This window comes from Haliotis rubra, unplaced genomic scaffold (genome assembly GCF_003918875.1).
Source record: "Haliotis rubra isolate DU_JTF1 unplaced genomic scaffold, ASM391887v1 Scf171, whole genome shotgun sequence".
NCBI classification, from domain to species: domain Eukaryota; kingdom Metazoa; phylum Mollusca; class Gastropoda; order Lepetellida; family Haliotidae; genus Haliotis; species Haliotis rubra.
The window spans coordinates 484,563-506,317 of NW_025765681.1; positions in this window are offsets into that span (position 1 = coordinate 484,563).

The window sequence follows — 21,755 nt, forward strand, 5'->3', positions numbered from 1 at the left end:
TTATATCACTATTATTACCTATTATTAGCAACCCAATTTGAAGAATATAAAATCATGTCTTATCTTTTTCAGGTTCTCTTTTGTGGGGTTTTCTGTTTCGTCATAGATGATTAATATGTTACACTATTTCTAACAGTGATGTAATTGGTTGGAAAATTCTACTTAAATGAGTTTATGAGGGATGAAATGAGATCCGCAACGCGTTCCTGTCTCCATGTTGCTTTTAAATAACACGTAACTGCCATTAGGTTTCAAACTGAAGTTCAACCGTGCCATACTGCCATCTTACCGAACGAACAGCCTGGACACATGATTATTAAGCAATACATGATAATTTGTAAACAGAGAAAAAATTAGCTCATACCATATCATTTGAGCGAGTTACATGAACTGACATACCCCTCCCCTACCTCTCCCACGCCCCCTGCTGGGCTGACATAACAGCTGGCCAACGACGTACTTGTTAACACACTTTTAAATACAACATATTAGTAAAACATCGTTTTTTATTCATCCATATCTTTATCTGAATTTTATAGTTACAAAGGCCGGAGCTACATGTATTAAATTCATTTTTACAAAACATTCTCTCCTTTTTGATGCCATCATATTCTCATGACACCCATCAAAAGCTGGATATGTACTTAGGGAAGCAGTGGCCTAATTCTAAAACAAATACAAGGGAGTATTTCATAGTCTTCAGTTTATGACATAGTCTATCAAATATTGAACTTGGTATATAATTTGTAATATTCGTTGCGGGATTTCTTAAAAACAAAGCGTTTGTTGACTTTCATGGAATTGGGGGGTCAGATGTTATCCAAGCGTCAATAATAATATTTGTTTATCTCTAACATTAGCGGTGGGTAATGAAAAAACAACACCCCCGTCAAACAATGTAGGAACGGCAAATACTGTGCATATTTTACATATAGGGAAAATACTACCTATCAACCGCCATGTTAATCACATTTGTTTCTAGTTGCTATTGGTGGACATCCTTGATGACTTGCACCATGTAATCATTCTAAATGTGCTATACCAAATGGTAATACTATATTTCTTGCTGGGAAACGTAATTGTTGTCAGGAAATATATTTTGATTTGATAAAAAAGAAAACAAACAACAGCAAACATTCAGTCTCATCAAATGGCTGGCATGGGATGAAGAACTGCCCCAGAGTCTCAAACACAGACGATCCTAAGGCAGAAACAGTATATATATGAAATACGACCATGTTTTCATGCTACGTAGAATATTCATTATCAAACAATAGACTGGCCAGAGTGCGTTTTTATTCTGTTCTAAATTATCCGTTTTATTTCTGAATTAAAGTGCTTTAGAATTTGTGATTTCGGTTAAATGTAATCAATGTTTTAAGCAAATTTCCGGGGAAAACATGGAATGTTAACAAAATCTATTATGAATCAATTGCATAAATTTATTTGATTTGATATTCATCCGAATTAATCCTTACACACATTAAACGATTGGGTAGTTTCCTGAAATGAAATCAGAGATTCAATAGCAGAAACGCCCATGCATGTTAAAGGCAAACTTCGGGCCAAGAGAAAGTCATTATTGCCGTGAACAAAGAAACGAAATTGATGTCTTTTTTGTTTGCTTGTCCGTACTATAACAATATCAAATACAATAAGAAGCATTTTATCAATTAAAAGAAATATTTAATAGTAAAAAATAATGCCCGAAAAGAGAATACTTGCAAGAAAATATCAAACCCTTTTCAAGTGAGATGTAAAATTATTTCCAGATGACAAATTCCCACTGAAGAGCAGACATTATACTTCCCGCGGTGCCAAGCACACGAGCAAGATACAAGCGCTTGTCTGTCTGAAACCTATCACAGATGGAACAAGTCTCGGCTAGATACGAGAACAAATGTAGGCAAACACAGACTTTAGCGAAAAGATCTTTCAATATATTTTTTTCAGCACAAACAAAAATGTATAACGACTGTCGATATACCACGAGAATGAATACCTGAATTATGTAAAGTATGTTTTCTGTGAAAAAGAGTGTACGGGTTTAAGGTGTATTTTGGTAATCTATCTGGAATCTTGAATCATAAAATACACAGACATGAAATACAAGTTGTTGGTTTCAGTATGTTTCGTCAGCGCCCTACAGTCTTGAAACTTCCAAAGTACTCGAGTATAAATGGATATCTGAATTATTTACGTAGCATTTTTTCATATAAAAATGTTTCTATTTATATCAGATGTTGTAGCAATTATTGTCTGGTATACTGAGTAATTAAACAATTTGCTAAAGTTAGATGAAAGATCTTTTAATATTTTTTAGCATAACCAACACAGCCGACTGTCCAAAGATTGTCGATATACCCCCGATCAGAAATGAACACCTGAATTATTATGTGAGTGATATGATTTTTCAAATTTTTCTGGGTAATCGTCATCTAGTGAAAACGTATACGAATCACAGACAGTCTGACTAAACAAATTATACTTCAACAAGGAACAGTTACTACGTGGTTGAGATATTTTCCCTATGAAAATACGTATATGCAGTTATTTGGTAACCATTATTTAGTAGATTGGATAATAAAAGATAATAGAGATTCAACAAAGAACAGTTGCTGCCAAGTAGTTCCAAGATTCCTGATTGATTCATGATTTCACATTTTAAACTCTAACCCCGTTTTATTTGTATCTCCTTCAGCAGATGAGGTTAAACCTAGTTGGTCTTATATTGACTGAGTTAAGCTACACCGCGTCCCCAAACGGTCTGGTCAGACAACTACAAATCTCTGCTGGGGAGACTCGAATGACGCTGTGTGCCCTTCACAATACAGTCACCAAAATATTCCTCGGGGTCGAAGCAGAGACCTCGAAATCTTATTAGCGTAATTGTATTGTGATTTATACGGTATGATTAATCCCAAGTCGACGCTGGCTGGAGATGGCTTGACTGAAGACGGCATCAGGGCCGACAGACACTGTGGTCTGACGTGTTAACATTGTCAGATCAGATTTGTGAGGACAGTGAAGCACGGGGACAGCCACGTTCAATTGAGAAGCGAAACAAGGGACGTAACTAATGTTTTCTTACTGGAATTAATAGCCTCATTTGGTCCAGATTTGCTCTTTTATTTACTACTGATATTGCAATGTGTGGACGCTCGGCCAGATGAAGATCATTACTTGGGCTATAATTAGACTGTGTGTTCAGATCTGTACCATATCGTGGGCCGTCGCAGCACAAACTGAATTATGTATAATATTCACGTTAGTTTTTCTCTCTCTCCCTCTCTCTCTCTCTCTCTCTCTCTCTCTCTCTCTCTCTCTCTCTCTCTCTCTCTCTCTCTCTCTCTCTCTCTCTCTCTCTCTCTCTCTCTCTCTCTCTCTCTCTCTCTCTCTCGGAGTCGGACAACTTAGTACTTGGAATGCAAGCATAACATTTCGTAGGCGAGGTTTCTTTTCGAGGGAGGCAGAAAATTAATTTCATTATTTTTTTTTTCAAAACGGACATGCTAGGTTTGTTGGCGTGAATACGCCATAGACTGTATTTTGACCTAGTTGTCGTTTTCGTGGAGGCATTTTGCATATTCAGGCTCATACCATGGATGGATACAAGCACAGTTTCAGGTAAAATCACACTTTATGGGAAGTGACCTGAGCAGTACACAGAAAGCCTTCTTTTTCACTTTTTAGTCAAGCCGACTTCATCAAAGCAAAGGAGTCCGCAGGGTCGATCTTGTGCTCACACAATATTATCATTAGCAGGATTATCATCATTATTAATTCACCACGCTGCATAATCCAGAATAACAAACAACATATGTACACTTAGATTTTTGTTTATCAGACCAACCCGCAAAATAATGTCAAACAGTTCAGTTATTGATGCCACACACCACAACACAACACACCACAACACACACACGCACACACAATACAAACAAAAACAAACACACGCACGCACACGTTTGTGTTACACTCCATCATATACTGCCGGTTGCCACTACGCAGCTCCAGGGATTGGGCGGATGTGAGATTTCGCTCTTTACTTCGACTTTGTCATCAAATCTTGAACTTTGAGTATTACAACATATTAAGTATTACAATTGCCTCGGAGGCGTTTGTCCCCATTTCAAACACTTCCTTCAGTCTTTTAATTTTGTAAGTTCGAATTCCCCTACATGCACTGCAGTTCTAGATCAAAGAGTGTTAGTAGAAACATGCTGAAAGTAAAAGCGATACCAGAATGTGACGTGAATATATGACTGCACATTCCAGAATGTTCTTCATGGCAATGACTCTCCTAGAACTACGGGTATGTGAAGAATAGGCCCAAGATCAAAGTTGGCACGTATTCTCTCTTAACGAGTATTTTCTTTGCAGGACGTCCCAGTACACCTACATTCAAATCTGGACATGGGGGCTATCTTCCAAGTCGATGTCATCCAAGTACATCAGGTAGATTCTGCCAAACGTCAGGCCGTGCTTTCAAACGTCCTGAGAGGCTATATAGATTCACATTAGTTTTTGTATAGTATTTTGATGCAGCTTCAGTATCTACGTTTAATAAAGGCCAAATATAACATCATTTTGTGGTGACAACTTACTTTTTCATTATTTCAATTTTAAAACCCATTATAATTTGGGTTATGACTGAAGAACACACGATATGATTGTTTCTATCTGTAATGGAAGATTAATTTTTGTCTTATGTAAAAAAGGGCATTTATATAACTTCTCTTGTAGTTGCGGCTGACAGAACGTGATCGTCATGGATATTGAACTCATCGTTGGATATTGCTATCGTTTAAATGAAACAAAGAAGTTGATCTTCCATACTTATCATCAGTTGCAGAGCATGGCGGCCGTGATTAGGGATGGAACCACGAGTCGTCAGTGGATAATGATAAGGCGGGATAAAGTACTCTTGGCTATTAATGACGATACTTTACTGTTTTTCTTTGTGATTTTAACCACATGTCCGTTGTCAGCGTCGTCGTACAACTTCAGCAGGACACGCCAACCCACGCTGTGATCATTGTAGTGAGTGAGTTGTATTTTACGTTGCTTTGAACTGTATTTCAGCTGCTTCAGTACATGTCAGCTTAATATGGAGGAAACCCCGAAATGGGTGATTGAGTTTAGTTTTACGCCGCTTTAGGCAATATTCCAACAATATTACGGCCGGGGACACCAGAAATTGCTTCACGTATTGTATCCATGTAGGGAATTGAACCCGAATGCTTTAACCACCACCCATCCACCCACCCAACCCCGGGTCTACGGTGTGACGAGCAAACGCTCTAACCACTAGGCTACCCCACTGGATATGGTGGTTTATTCATTGTCAAAGAAGTTGGCGTATGGCTAAAGATGTCTTTACATTTAACCGTGAAGTGCAATTTATGTTACCAGACAGATTTAAGATCTGTGTTCAGAGTAAACAACTAAATCTTGACTTTAATTGAACATTGTTTTCACGCTTGCTAAGGATAACAACATATCGTCGATATGTATGTAAACCTATCATAAGTTCGAGCTGTAGAGGATAAGATCCATCTGAATTCAACACGCCAGTTGGCTACAAATTTAAATAAAGATGGTAAATGAACATCAGTACCTGTGAAGCTTAAAGCACACACGCGGACCACAAAGTGTGAAGCAATTCAATAGACGGGTGATCTGGTTGATGCATGTTATCGTATCACATTTACATGACATGAATCGATACTCACGATATCAATCACTAGATTGTCTGGTCGAGACTCGATTATTCACAGACCGGAGTCATATAGATAGTAATATTACAGCGGTAAACAACTAACAAATAAAATAACAACAGAGTAATAGCTTTAGCCACAGGCATTCATTCCTAAACCACCACCCGAACCAAACGCGAACAAATTTTGCTTGCATTTATTTGCAATAAAACACCCTCAGAGAGCAAGATTTGAAAAAAAGGCTTTGAAAGCGAACAGCCACCCTGATATACCACCATTATTATTTATTTTTCAATAATAAAGTATTGAGTTTGTAGCCATGTTATTGCCTCGCGGTTGTGTATCAACATGCTTGGAAACACACAGCAATAACCGACAATATACATCCAATACACGTATAATGTACACTCTTTAAACTGTGTTAAACCAGCCACGAACTTAAATGAGAGTTCCGTCCAAAACGTACATTCAATGTACAATTTAATACGTTTCACCCGACGTCCGCACACCCTCGAGTTGAATATATGTTCACTTCGTTTCATCTGAAAAGAATTTATCTTAATGCGAATACGAGAATATAGCTGCTCTTACATCCCTCTCGCTGTGTCAAGAACGGGGAATTTCGCAGTACTTTATTTCGTTTTAATTTGGAGGCAGACTATTTTACTATATAGATTTACTGAACGTGTCTCGGAAGCAAGTACAATGAACTTCAAACTGCAAAATACTTAATTTACACAACAAATAAATTCTTCAGCGAAGCAGCCGTCAATTTCCGACCTCAGGGTCGTGGAGTCAAATGCATCCACGAGGGAGTAATATTCAACGAAGGGAAGAGTTATGTGTTGAATCGAAATTATTTATTGAACTTTGTCAATCCGTGCGCGCCATCATATGGGTTTACTAAAATACGCATTGACTTGAAATTAGCTTATGGATTTAAATCCGACCTCGCACCTGCGTCATGTCAACTTTTTGATTTACCTTCATACAGGCCGTTCGTTCCTGTGTTTGCTGGAAGATTTGTGATCGTTCACGGTTGATCCAAAAAGAAGGAATGCAAGCTTGTAGACGGATTAGGTACGTCACATTCGTGATGAAAATCTCCTGTCAGGAAATTTACAAGGCATAAACATGAGATATTGTTATTTTAAACTTTATTTGAATCGGGTTGATTTCGACAACACGGAGTTACAATTGGCCGAGGGAGGAAATTATTGACAAACGCCCTTCAGTTTGAGAGAATGTACACAATTGTGTACTGCACGATCCCCGGCCTCGGTGGAACACGTGATTAAGGAGGCGAACCCGGGTAATAGGCGAGTGGACGGGTATTAGCTAGGGTATGGCGGCTGTACACAACAAGATGTCAGTAATCTCTGTTTTACTTTGAAATTAGAAGATGAATAAACATTCATTGATTTTAATGTTCACTGTAGATATAGGTGTGTTAAAAATCAAAGGGGGCGCTAATATTTCACGCAATGCCCTTACAAATCAATACACCTAAACATGAACTTGGGCGTTTTGTACTGGGTGGATTACAACGAACAAAAGAGTTTACGATAGATTACACAGGAATATTTTCAACAACGTCTCCAAACCATGATACGCTCACAAAGAAACGTAAACTGTGTTTACATATACACTTACTTATTTGGTATTTCTTAATGATTTTAGAACAGAAAGTATTCATGAACTTCGGCCCTAACCTGATGTATTTAACACTACGTGAGATTGAGTGTGCCACAATGAACTGCATTGGGCTGGTCTGAGTTACAACATGTCTCGTAATGTTAAATTGAACGTGAAGTCTATTAGGAGTGGAAAATGAGGTATTTTGACAGGCATTTTAGAATATGTTTGATATGTGGTTATATACTTTTAGCTTACACGACATAATTTGACTATATAATATCAGGATTGATTTAAGCTAACTATCTAGACACATGCTTGACAGAAGTTGACTATCCAGACACATGCTTGACAGAAGCGGACTAATTTTACACATGCCTCATGTGAGGTGACTATGTTGACTCGTGAATGTCGCTCTCACCGTAATAAAGAAGTTGTTCATCCATATCTTGTTATCATTCCTCGACGTTAACTGTCCAAACACACGGTGTATAGAACTTGACTATTCACACACTAAGCTGATATATGCTGACTACCCGGACATATGCTTGATAGAAGAGGTCTACCCGGACATATGCTTGATAGAAGCGGTCTACCCGGACACATGCTTGATAGAAGCGGCCTACCCGGACACATGCTTGATAGAAGGTGACTGCTTGATAGAAGCGGACTACCCGGAACATGGTCTACCCGGACACATGCTGATAGAAGCGGTCTACGGTCCGGACACGTGCTAGATAGAAGCGGTCTACCCAGACACATGCTTGATGGAAGCGGTTTTCCCGGACACATGCTTGATGCGGTCTCTTGATAGAAGCGATAGAAGCGGTCTACCCAGACACATGCTAGATCGGTCTACCCAGACACATGATTGATGGAAGCGGTTTTCCCGGACACATGCTCGATAGAAGCGGTCTACCCGGACACATGCTTGATGGAAGCGGTTTTCCCGGACACATGCTACCCGGACACATGATGATGGAAGCGGTCTACCCGGACACATGCTTGATGGAAGCGGTCTACCGGACACATGCTTGATAGAAGTTGACGATCCAGACATATGCTTGAAAGAAGTTGACTATAAAGACACATGCTTGATATACGTTGTCTATCAAGCGACGTGTTTGATATACAATGTCTATTCTCATAATTAACATCAGCTGACAATTTAAGCAACTGCCTAATATAAACTGACCATAATCACGAGTAACAGACGCTGATCGTCTAAACACATATCTAAGCTGACTATGTGGACACGTGTTTCAAAGAAGCACATGCTTCACATGACTATGTAGACTCATGATTGATGTAAACTGATCTAGACACTTGGTTGATCGAACTGGACTGTTCATACACGGTTGATAGAAGCTGATCATCCAAACACATGCTTGTTAGAGCTTCACTATCTACACACATGCTTGATAAAGGACACATATACGTTGATTATCTAGACACGTGTTTAAAAGAAGTTTAACACCAACATGCTTGACAGACGTAGGTCATTACAAGCATGGTGGACGTTGATATCCCTTGCTTGATACTGGACAAACAAACGACCCTGAACCCGTGCAAATGACATGCTGTTATCATTTGAGGTACACTTAACAATTCCAAATTCCAACACAGAGTTCTTATTGTTAGTTGTTACAGAGAATGTCATTTAGCCTACTTTTGCAAAACGGCCAATATTAATGAAATTGTAGACTAGCCCTTTACTGTGTAGACGGGTACAGGCGAGAGCGTCGCCTGTCGAATCAATATCTCAAGGTGTTGTAGCTATGTTTGATAAATCTCTTAATCTCCCTGTCAACACAAGATAACATGACACAAGTACTATATAAAAGACAATCGATAACTTCTCAATGGGATTTTATCATATCAATAAATTTGACACGAAACGACTGTTCGAATACCTCAGGTTTTAAATCATATGTCAGATATGTTGCTCGGGGCCCTTTCCATCAGATTGCAGTGAACGTGTACTGGTTACATACACGCATGTCTTTAAGTCCCTAGATTAAAGATTGAAAACAAAATTATTCTTATCGGTGAAAAATAATCTGTATGACATATTATTGGCGTTGGTTGTTGATATCCAGTGGTGGCATTTTTAAGAAGCTAAAATCAAAATACATGCTTATTGAAAAAACCACAAAGGTTAAAAATGGGATTGGGAAATTAATACGAAATATTTATACTAAACCAATAAAAGCATGTGATCGTATTCCATGCATTTTTCACATTTTGTTGATGTTAAGAAAACATACAGGCGTGTATGCCACGTTTACACAATCTTTACATATTTGAACAGCACGCATAGCAAACTGAGGTATTTAATAAAACATATGGTTTAGCTCACATTACATGATATCTAACGAAACAATGTTAATGGTGAAAAATATTTACCTTAATAAAATAGATGCTGGACCGGGTGGTCAGGCTCGGTTTACACATGTCATCGTATCCCATCGCCTAGATCGATGTTCATGCTGATGATCACTGAATTGTCTGGTCCAGACTCGATTATTTACAGACCGCCGCCATATACCTGGAATATTGCTGAGTGAGGCGTTAAACAACAAATCAACCAACCAACCAACCGTTACTGCAAAACGAATATCAAACTGGTCGGGCAACTTATCCTTCTACTAAAGTCTAATGTCATCGCTCTCTGTCATCCATATATGTACATTTCCACCCCAGTTTGGCCTTTTTATGCCAGAGGAATCTGTTTCGTTGAATATTCGAGACTAGTTATATTTAGGGGTTGACGTTATATTACTTAACACATACATACTTAAAATGCAGTGATTAATATTCTGAGAAATATAATAGAAAATGTCACCTGAAATGTTATGTAATCGTTTATACAACGACCATACTCAAGCACACTCAAGTACATTGAACGGGCTACGTGTACCTCGTGGTTGTGAGGGCTGGTTATACCTCTCTGTTGCGACACTTAAACATGTAGTAATAGTATACACGGCAGATACTGCCACTTGGACTACAGTCTGGCAGAAAACTTTTCGTGACGGTGTTTGGTCACTTTACTCAAAAACTACAAGTACATTCGTTTTCTAATTTGGCATGATGCATTGTAATTGTTCTACCATTGTGAATTTTTAATTTCATGAATTATGATTTAATAATAAAACAAATGTTTAACAATCTATATTTAAAATATTGACACAGTTCACTATTTGTTACAAGGGAGGAGTGAAGAGAGAGGAACAGCCAGGTGTGCGAGAAAGGCGCACAGGTAAATGAATCAATAGTCACGAAAAGTTTTCTGCCAGACTATATCTCAAGGACTATTCACACTCACTCACTGCTATACCACATAACGTTCATGGAGGCAGTCTGGGTCTTTGTCTTTTTTTCAGCATGTTGTTTTTTTACCCACCAGGAGGGGCTGATTTTTTTATCCTTAATACTTTACCCAGTAATGATGAAACCATTTTTTGAACATTTTTTCAATCGGATTATTTTTCCTGAGGCATCTCAACAACGGGGTGGGGGCAGCAGTGTGGGCACCTCGTTCATTTTGAGAGAAAATCACCACGCTAAAAACACGTAATATCATTTGCAAACGAATTTAAAAAACATATTTTTGGAATGCATTTTTTGTTTGATAAATCCTTCCAGGCAGAAATATGGTTCATGGTGTGTTGCTTACGTCGCAATAAGCAACATTCCAGGTATACGACAGTGGTATGTAAAAAAAGCAGTGATTGACATCATGAGCATAGAGCCATATATCTGCCAAGTCACTGATCCCGAGCAACTGGTCTAATTAGTCAACTCTCACAAGCACAGGACCTGTCAAGATCTGGGTAGAAATTGATCTTCACAGCCCCTACGTGTAACATGCTATGGCGGGATCGGGCGGTCAGGCTTGTTGACTTGGTGAACACATGGCATAGTATCCCAATGGCGTAGATCGATGCTCATGCTATTGATCACTGGATTGTCTGGTCCAGACTCGATTATTTACAGATTGTCGCAATAATGCTGGAGTATTGTTCAGTGCAACGTTAATTAAACAAACAAAACAATATAAACATGGTTTACTAGTGACACATCTTTCCCATTTTTCGATACGTGACCTTAGGAAAAAAAGACTCATACAACAAAAATCTGTGTGTTAAATATGCAAACAGTTTTCAAACTTAGAGTTTTAGCTGAAAATAACAAGCCAACCCAAATACAGACACGAAATCAGTCAGGGTCAGGGTAAAATGTATAAACCTTGTATGAGAAATACCTGTTTATAAAACAAGATTCAGTACTTATGATCAGTAAAAGGCTTATGAGAGAAACAAGAAATTGCTTATGATACAAGACTATGAACAGATTTGAACATGCAACTGAAACGTGGCGTTGTTCAGTTAACCAGGCACTTTTAAGGTGATTTTACGACCGCTTTAAGTGGCTCTTGACATTTGACACTTGACCTTTGAACACCTGATTATCATTGGTTTGCAGCGATTCTTTTATATATTTTCAACCGTTATCTTTCCCCATTGAATCTGCTTAGGCGGACAATCTAGACTCGATATTTTGTAGCTTTGACGTTTTGAAATATTATGATTGATACAATTATTCACGGCACCCTGGTATTCAAGCACCATACTGTACCGAATTGTATCCCTCCTAGTCATAGGGGGCGGTGGGCTAGCCTAGTGGTTAAAGCGTTGGCTCGTCACGCCGAAGACCCGGGTTCGAATCCCTAAATGGGTACAATGTGTGAAGCCCATTTCTGGTGTCCCCCGCCGTGATGTTGCTGGAATATTGCTAAAAGCGGCGTAAAACCAAACTCAGTCAGTCAGTCAGTCCTAGTCATAGGGCTAGGTATATGCCGCCATTTACCCGATGAACTTCCTTTTTTAAGATGTTCCGTAAGAAGCCAAGCTAGCATGCCTACACAGGCTCATCGAGGGGAGGGGTGGTGGTGGCTGAAGTATGATGTTATGTCAAATATTAACATACCTGTCATAAAGTATATCAGGTTTCGAAAACGATTAAGACTGTCGTTTTAAACCAACACACAATTTGAAATTTTCCTACTTCGAGTGATCCTAACTGACTATTTATATTGTTTTGATTACTTGCAGAAATTGAATAAGTATGAGAATTAGTGGCGCTTTGTCCTCTCAGCGCACCTTGAGGAGGCACGTCTATGCAAAATAAGCAGTTATCACCATCATCATCATCATCATCATTGTCATCATTCTAACTATGGGTATGGTATACTGGATAAAGAAAATAAGACAGTCACTCGTAATGGTTGTTCACAATCGAAATTTTCGTAAAAGTAACGTTTGCTTTTATATGTTTGCACGAATGAATAATTCCCCAGTTTTAAGGACTTTTAACCAGAAATGAATCATGATTGCACAAAACATATTTCCCTCTTAGTTAAACACATAAAAACAATCAATGACGTTCTGTATTTCCAACACTTATTTGTACACTTAACCCCCGTCAATGGCAGCTTCATTCATTGCTGTTTCAGAGGGTAGGAAGCATTAACTTCAAACAAAATTCAATAACTGGTAAACTTGGTATAGTAAAACTATTTTCCAACTCCAAATAGGGTTAAATGTGCGTATATAATATACTTTTGTTTCAAAAACTAAATATGATCATAATTGTTTTCTATGTTCCTCGGGCGGTGGGGTAGTCTAGTGGTCAAAGCGTTCATTCGTCACGCCGAAGACCCGGGTTCGATTCTCCACATGGGTACAATGTGTGAAGCCCATTTCTGGTGTCTCATGCCGTGATATTGCTGGAATATTGCTAAAAGTGGCGTAAATCTAAACTCACTCACTCACTCACTGTTCCCCGGCGGTCGTTATGTTATGATTAGGGTTGTGACGATGCATTGAACTATCGCAAATGCTGAGTCTCCGATAGCAATTAATCGATGTTAGAAACGAAAAACTATCGATGCATCGATAGTATATATGACTATCGATAGTTTAGTAATTGACTTCTGTTGATAAATGCGCAGCGCAAAATACAGGAAGTGCTAGATTCGTTCACTTTGATTTAGAGTTATCCACCCCTGTTACCTGTTAACTGTTTACTTGATCTGGGTTTCAAATTTCTTATCAGTTATCATCCTGGTTCCCGGGCCTCTCATTAGTTTACATAAACTAATGAGAGGCCCGGGAACCAGGATGGTCTGTTATCAAATGAGACTGAAATTACTTCAGCTTGTTTTTATTTCATATAAACTATACATTCATTTGGGAAATGACTTTCAAATGAGACAATTCATTGAGAGAAGAAATATTGCAATTGTATTGCAATAGTTTTTGGGTTTTTTCACATTTTTTTATTAACATCAGTAGGTACATTCATTCTATACAAAAATCATACACATTGACAGGTGACATTTTTAGTTACAATCGTTTTATACAAAAATCATACAATCAAAGTTGTATAATTGCGGATCGTCTAAGCTTGAGCAATTAGGTAAGTCGGTGCTATGGGTAATATTACTTGTTTGCTACTGGGTTCATTTGGTTTGTTTTCATAATAGCACCATATCATTCTGGGTAACCAAGAGGTAGAAACATTCATACATTATTATACAGATGTCATGCCTAATACAAGCTTGTATATGTTGACAGTTCACAACACATCAGTCTTTCAAACATGAGTAGATACATTCAAGTATTACTGCACAAAGATCATAGATTGTATACATTGAAGAGTCATAACACATCAGACCATGTTGTGTAATGGGTGCCCGTTTACTCCACTTTCGTCTGGCTGGTTTTTCATTCTGGCAACATATCTTTCAAAGAAGCGATGGAGGATTTTAAGGACAAAATTAAATTTCTAATACAGCTTAAGAATATAAATATGTATATCTTTTCCCATCCGTGAATCGACACATATTGTAATTCACTATCTCAAAATTCTACTTTAAGCATGTTAAGTCATGACACATCAGTCCATATTGTGAGTAGTGGTAGCCATTTGCTCATACATTCATTTATTTGTTTTTTTTATTCTAGCAACATATCTCTCAACTTGAAAAATATCTTTCAAGGTAGCAATAAAAGATTTGAAAGATAGAGATTCATTTCTAATACAACGTATATATACTCTCCCCAAAAAGAAACGCATATAGGAATTTCAACTGTATTTTTATGTTTATTTTGAAACATCTTGTAGGCTTTATGAGTCAATGAAATATAGCGAAATTGCACACTGGGAATGCAGACTTATCCGTCTTCGGCACCAACTCGAGGAAAGTCAGTTTGAGTGTCACATGGAGACGTGTGGTGGCGCTGAAGTCAATACCTCGTGTGACCACCGTGGGCATCCAGAACTGCACGGCATCGCATCGGCATCGAACGAATAAGTCTCAGAATCTCGTGTTGCCCAATCGCAGCCCACTCTGCCTGTAGTGCCTGTGCGAGTTGCTGAAGTGTCTGGGGCTGAGGGTTACGGCGTCGCACCCGTCTGTCCAGGGCATCCCACAGATGTTCGATCGGGTGTAAGTCCGGTGATCTTGAGGGCCAGGGGAGCACATTGATGTTGTGGTTCTGGAGGAAGTCTCTAGTGTGACGTACTGTGTGGGGCCTGGCATTGTCCTGTTGAAACAACTCCCTCTGGCTATCAATGATTGGAAGTAGGTGTGGGCGTAGGATTTCGTCACAGTACCGTTGAGCTGTCAGGTTGCCCTGGATCATCACCAAATCACTTCTCCTACGGCAGGTGATCGCTTCCCACATCATAACACTTCCCCGGCCGAATCTGTCCACCTGTGGAACGCAAGCGTCGGCTAAACGTTCACGTCGACGTCTGTACACCCGCATTCTTCTATCGCGGCGTTCCAACAGAAATCGTGTTTCATCACTGAACCAGATTCTACGCCAATTCGGTAGGTTCCAGGCCTGAACGTTGGTGCACCATTGAACTCGATGTCGACGATGTTGTTGTCGAAGCACAGGGCCAAAATAAGGTCTTCTGGCACGTAAACCAGCCTCTCTAAACCTGTTCCTGACGGTCTGTCAGAAAGCCTCCTCAATCCGGGTATTTGTCGAGCGGTACTGGTCGCCGTAGCTGTTCGATGACGCAGGTGATGTACCCGGATGTAGCGATCCTGCGCCGCAGTGGTCGCTCGAGGTCGCCCACCACGAGGGGCATCTGCTACCGCATTCTGCCGGCGATATCTCTCCCAGAGCCGTGAAATGGTGCTTTGGTGAACATTCATGCGTCGGGCAACTGCACGTTGAGACTGGCCAGCTTCAAGCAAACCAATGGCGATATGACGGTTGGCTTCACTTAGACGTGGCATTTTGCGTTCGTCAACAATATTCCAAATACAGTGAATAATCGACAGACAGCGATCAACCTTTTATACACATCATTGAGACTATCTGATCCCCAACTTTCACGTGCATTGCATGTGAATTGTGTATTCTGTGACACTACACGCCGAAATTGTAAATCATGCTGTTAAATACGGGTATTTTACGGATGGTGCGTTTTGTTGTGATGTTTCAAAACATAAACACCATAGGACTCATAAACAGAGCAAAACCTTTTGTAAAATGAATCACCTTTTAACTCATGGCTACATGAAATTGCTATTTTTATGATGCGTTTCTTTTTTGGGAGATATGTATATATATATATATATATATATATATCTTTTTCCGGCCAAAAGAATGCGGTTCACCAGTTTTGAAGTCCCCTGGATACCAAAGAGGATGGATTTAAGATTAAGCTGAATCTCATAACACAGATGTTGTCTCAAAAATTGTTCCAGATTGTACCAAAAATGACTTACCTGTGGACATTCAAAATATACATGCACAATCGATTCGTTTTCATTGTTACATCTTTGACAAATACTATTGTCGATCAACTTCATTTTAAATAATTCCTTTTTGGTGTATATAATGCGATGCAAAATCTATATTGGAAATCTTGTAGCTTGATATCTCTACAGCATTGTTTAGGAAGACTAAATATTTCCTTCCAGTTTAAGTCAGTTAAGAACATTTGTAGCCATTTACTACAGACAATAGGGAGATAATTATTTTGCACAAGTATATCATATATCTTCCGAGATCCCTTTGATAGTTTAGTCCATTCCATGAAAAAAGTTATTAATCCTAAGATCGTAGACACATATAGGTTTAGAATTGTCTATCACCCTTATCCATTCTTTATGGAGGTTACTAACAACGCGATGATGGTCCAAATAAGTACCCTTGAGGTTGAATATATTTTCAAGTCTACAAAGGATAAGAGCCCGTTCTCGTCACATAGGTCTCTTATATAATGCACTCCTTTACAGAACTAGTTTTCTATAATAAAATTTGAGTCTGTACACTGGTGGTTAAACCATATCGGTTCAGCTAGAATAGCCTGAATATCTCTTGCATCTGTCAAATGAGACCTATAGTATTTACTCCAAATATATATCAAATCCTGCCAGTAGGGGTTATCAATTTTACAAAGTCTGTAAGACGATACATGGGCACCCAGTTGAAAAAGGAGTTTTAATGGAAAGTAGCTATTATAGAGGTTCTTAAACATGCTTTTTTTAGGATACTGAGCTTTAGCGATGATATAAACACATTTATATCTACCATTCTCAATCCACCATTTGTATTGCAATAGTTGGTAGCAATAGACTATCGCTATCGCAATAGTTGTTTCCCCGTCAATAGTCACCCCTAGATATGATACTAGGTTTTCATGCTATCCCTGACATTATTTTGAAATAAAACATGACCGAGCACTGTACATTAGCTGAACGTTTTCATTAGACTTTAACTGGCAATACACATGCAAATGTTTCACTTTTTCAACTGTTACTAAAGCAGATATTGTAGAGATAGATAAATTTACTGAAGGCTAGGAATGGATTGAAGCAAATCAACCAAAGGGAATTAACTCTTTATGCCCAGGAAAACAACGCTTGTGTGCAACGGTTTTAAACAGTTAAAGGTTCAGTTCGTGTGTTAAAGTAATTAAAACTTTTACGTCTTTTTTTCACCAGGAATGATGACAATAATGCAAGCGTGTGTAACTATAACACTATCCCATATCACCATGAATTTAACATCCACCGACCATTCTGGGCATTCAATGAAATAACAATAAGAATGGAATTTCCCTCAAAATAGTTGGAGTCAACTAAGTGAATTGTTTAACAAAATGAAAATGTGACATTAAAAATCATAAAAGCCCAAGTCCAAGATGGACCTGATATCTAAAACTACCTGATTATTTTCAGGCTCGCCGACTTGGTTAATGCATGGCATCGTGTTCAAATTGAATTCATCCATGTTCCTTATGCCAATCACTGGATTATCTGGCCCAAACTCGATTTAGTAGAGTTTGCTTTTGCAGCGTTAAACAACAACCATTTTAAACACATGACATTGTTGATTTAAACTGTTTTTATTTTATTTTACTCTTTTTCAAAACGACCAATCATATGAATATATGACTTAGGGCAATGTTGCTGATAATGGAAGGGTTCAGGCGCTGAGGATATAACTATACTTATACATATACTTCGGTCCTTTCAGCGGCGAAAGTAACCCTCTCTACTTAAGTAGTTGCAATTGGATAAACCGAGAACAGATAGGTGTTTCTTGTATACAATATTTGCTTTAACAGAATGGAAATTTGTTCAATGCATTGGGCATCATTTTTTATGTGTTTCACGTAGTCACCAAATTCTGAACATGGGTCAGTCGGTCGGGAAAAAATTAAGAAAGACAAAATTATCTGAATAATGTTCTTGATTCTCATTTATTGTAATTCTTATTACAATTTCTCGCGTTCTTTGGACTTGTGGCAGCGACTGATAAAGAGATAAACAGTTAATGTGACAAGGCGGTACGTTTTAGGTTCGAGTCGACGGTGTTGGAATGAAAAAAATGTGTTTTGGGGAGGTCGGCAACAAAATTAGAAGGGAGGGTCGGGCGATGAGAAACACAGAAAATAAAAATGCTGCCCATTACAAATTGAGACTGTAAACGCGATGTGGTGTTGATGCGCGGCTCAAGATCAATCTGATGCGCACGTAAAATCTCGCAAAACGTATGTATTATGACAATATGCCGAACTGCCAATCTGTATCATCTTGTTGGTTTCTTGTTTTACCCAGTACTCAGCAATATTCCAGCTATATGGCGGCGGTAATAATCGAGTCTGGACCAGACAATCCAGTGATCAACAGCATGAGCATGATCGGCTGATGACCAATTCTAACCCGGATCGTCAAGGTCCCGTTTGGTGGGTCCGTAAAAACCACAAGAATTGTCACAAGATGCCAGACTTCCATTTGGCATCATGTTGAATGGGAAGTGTGTTATGTTTCACTCAAAATAAGCATCACTTGCTAAAATAGGTGTAAAAACCATTTAACTGAAACCATTGAAATGTACCGACGGTTATATAGTTGCAACTCTTGTAATAGAATCATCGCACAAAATAAACTGCTTTTTTATTGTTGCGTTCTTTCATATGGCGAGTAATGTCAACAACAATCGATTGGAACAGAATCTCGGTTTCCAATACGGAACATGTTATGTATTCAAAGCTTTCGTGATTAAGTTTGTGTAATATACTATGACTGTATGTGCTCAAGCAATGTTAAAACGTGACAATTGTTAAACTGGATCCCACAACAGAAGTAGCGTGTTCATTAATAGGAAGATGACGTGTATCACACTGCTGTCATCTAGGAAACACTAAAGACGATAAGGAGTGGATTGCGGCATCATTTTAGTGGGAAAATAATGCATGACGTTCACGACCGCACCATCGCGAACTTTACACTGATAGAACTGTTGGAACAGAAGACGTCAATAACGAGTGTGCAATTCGTGGGTAGCCGCGAAGGCAGCACAACGTCTCCTCATGGACAGGAGAACATGTCGCAACACCCTTTCCAGAAGTCGCCATTGCTCAACGAGTGCTTGCCCACGTTCTCGCAAGGTCTGCATGCGGTAGTTGGTTCATCTGCTGTCGAATTCATATTTCAAGCTCATCCCGAATGTGTTCGATCGGGTTCAAGTCTGAGGAACAAAAAGACCATTTTATGACATCAACACCACCGTTGCGTTTCAAGAATCTGCGTTATAATTGCAGAATGGTGCGTAGCGTGGCCATGCTGAAATGTCAGTCCAGGTCCACTAGGTGCATCAATAAGGTCCCCATACTGTATGGTAATAAGATTCCCTGGACTACACAATTGAGATCGACAGTCTGCACAAACGTAAATGCTCCCCTAAACCATTACGCTTTCCCCTCCAAATCGGGGGCGGTGGGGTAGCCTAGTGGTTAAAGCGTTGGCTCGTCACGCCGAAGACCCGGGTTCGAATCCCACATGGGTACAATGTGTGAAGCCCATTTCTGGTGTCCCCCGCCGTGATGTTGCTGGAATATTGCTAAAAGCGGCGTAAAACCAAACTCAGTCAGTCAGTCAGTCCCCTCCAAATCGGTCAACCTCACAAACTAAACACTGTGTGTCACCGTCACTCCTCTAAGACCACATCCAGATCGGCAAAGAGTAGATTGAAGTGTGACTCGTCATTGAATACATTCCTGTTTCACTCCCTCTGGCTCAATCCGACATTTCTACAGACCCATCGTAAACGCGATGACACTGCGTCAAGATAGGTCTCCTGATTGGTCGACTAACTCGGATACAGCCAGCCCGCAGTATATTCCCAAGGGTCCGTATACTGACCCTCTACCTCCAAACAATGTTCTGCTAGTGGAGGCTGCTGCCAGAAATCTGATGCGGAGACTACCTAGGCTGTTTTTTGTACGTCATCTTAGTGCAACGTCACACTCGGCTCCCTAGGCCTCGGACCATCTGTCACGGGGCGTATATCTACTCTCTGTAATACCTCTATCGGTGATGAACACCGTACGATTTTAGAACATCCCAATTTTGTTGATTCTAAAAGCAATTTATTAAACCTTACTTTTACAAAAGACCAAACTCTGTTAAGTTAGGTCAATAGTTTCAAATTGAAAAAGTTGGTCAACTACGAAAACTTTGTACGTTTTGTAACACTGTCATGCCCAGGTACAAGTCACTGGGAAAGTGAATTATAAAGTCACTTTTTTCAGTAAAATTTATGTGAAAATTTAGATGTAAGTCCTCTGTGTAAAAGAAAGTACTATATACTGCTATTTATTATGTGTATGTTATATGTCTTATATTCAGACTAACAGCCCTGTCACTAGTCTGTCGTACAGACCCTGAAGCAAATATATCCAAGAAAGCCCACACAAGTCTAGAAAATGTGGCAAGTCTAGATTTCCTCAGCTTCGTCTCAGGGCTCCTTTTCATTATATTTTTTTTTTCACTATGAACTTTTTTCAGTAAAATATGTTCATTTCAGAGACTAGTTGTTAGTCTACCCTGTCACCAACATGTATATAATCATTGTGATCTTCATATGCCGTTGTCTTACGGCGTGAAAAGCAATAAAGTTCTGTTCTGTTCTGTTTCACACGGGTCCTCAGACTGCGTATTGTCTGACGACTTCTGCACAGGGCTCGTGTAGTTGCTGCAGCGGATTGTCTATATTACGCCTACCCATGGCACGCTCACGTTGATTTGTGAGTCGTGGCACGCTCGCTTTTTTTAGTTAACTTTGCAATTTCGATGCCTTTTCCTGTTTAGCCATGTGCTTACATTCCAAAGCATTTGCGATCGCTAAGGTGATCACGAGACTCACTGCACGTGACTGTTGTGTCTCAGTGGATGAGTGAGTTTAGTTTTACGCCGCACTCAGCAATAGTCCAGCTATATGGCGGTGTTCTGTTTCATGCTTCAAGACCACAAGCCAAGTTCCAAACAGCCTACGTGTCATTGCCGTGTGTATAGCACAACAATAAACTAAAACCCCTACCACTCTCACAATTATTATCAATAATGTTGTATGTAAAGCCTAACCTTGTCTGTCATACAGACCCTGCAACAAATATACCCAATTCAGCCCATGCAAGTCTAGAATGTGTGGCCAGTGTACGAAGAATGTCTCTGGGCTCCTTTTTATTTTATTTATAATTTTAATTTAAAAACTTTTATTTTCTGTAAAATATGTTAATTTCAGAGACTAGCTGCTAGTCTAGGCCTAGCCTGTAACACTATAAAGAGGATATAAATAGTATAGTTGCATTACTCATATTTATGAAAGTATATATCTTTTTCAGACATTATTATATTTCAACCACATGATTGGCATTCTATTTGCAGTGCATGCGTAGTCTGTTGTATATCTGAGACAAATCCAGTTTGTCTAGCTAAAGAAAGAAAATATATTTCATGTAACTTGATGCCTGCCTGTGTTATTCGTAATTGTATTACGCTTAATATTATAAATTGATATT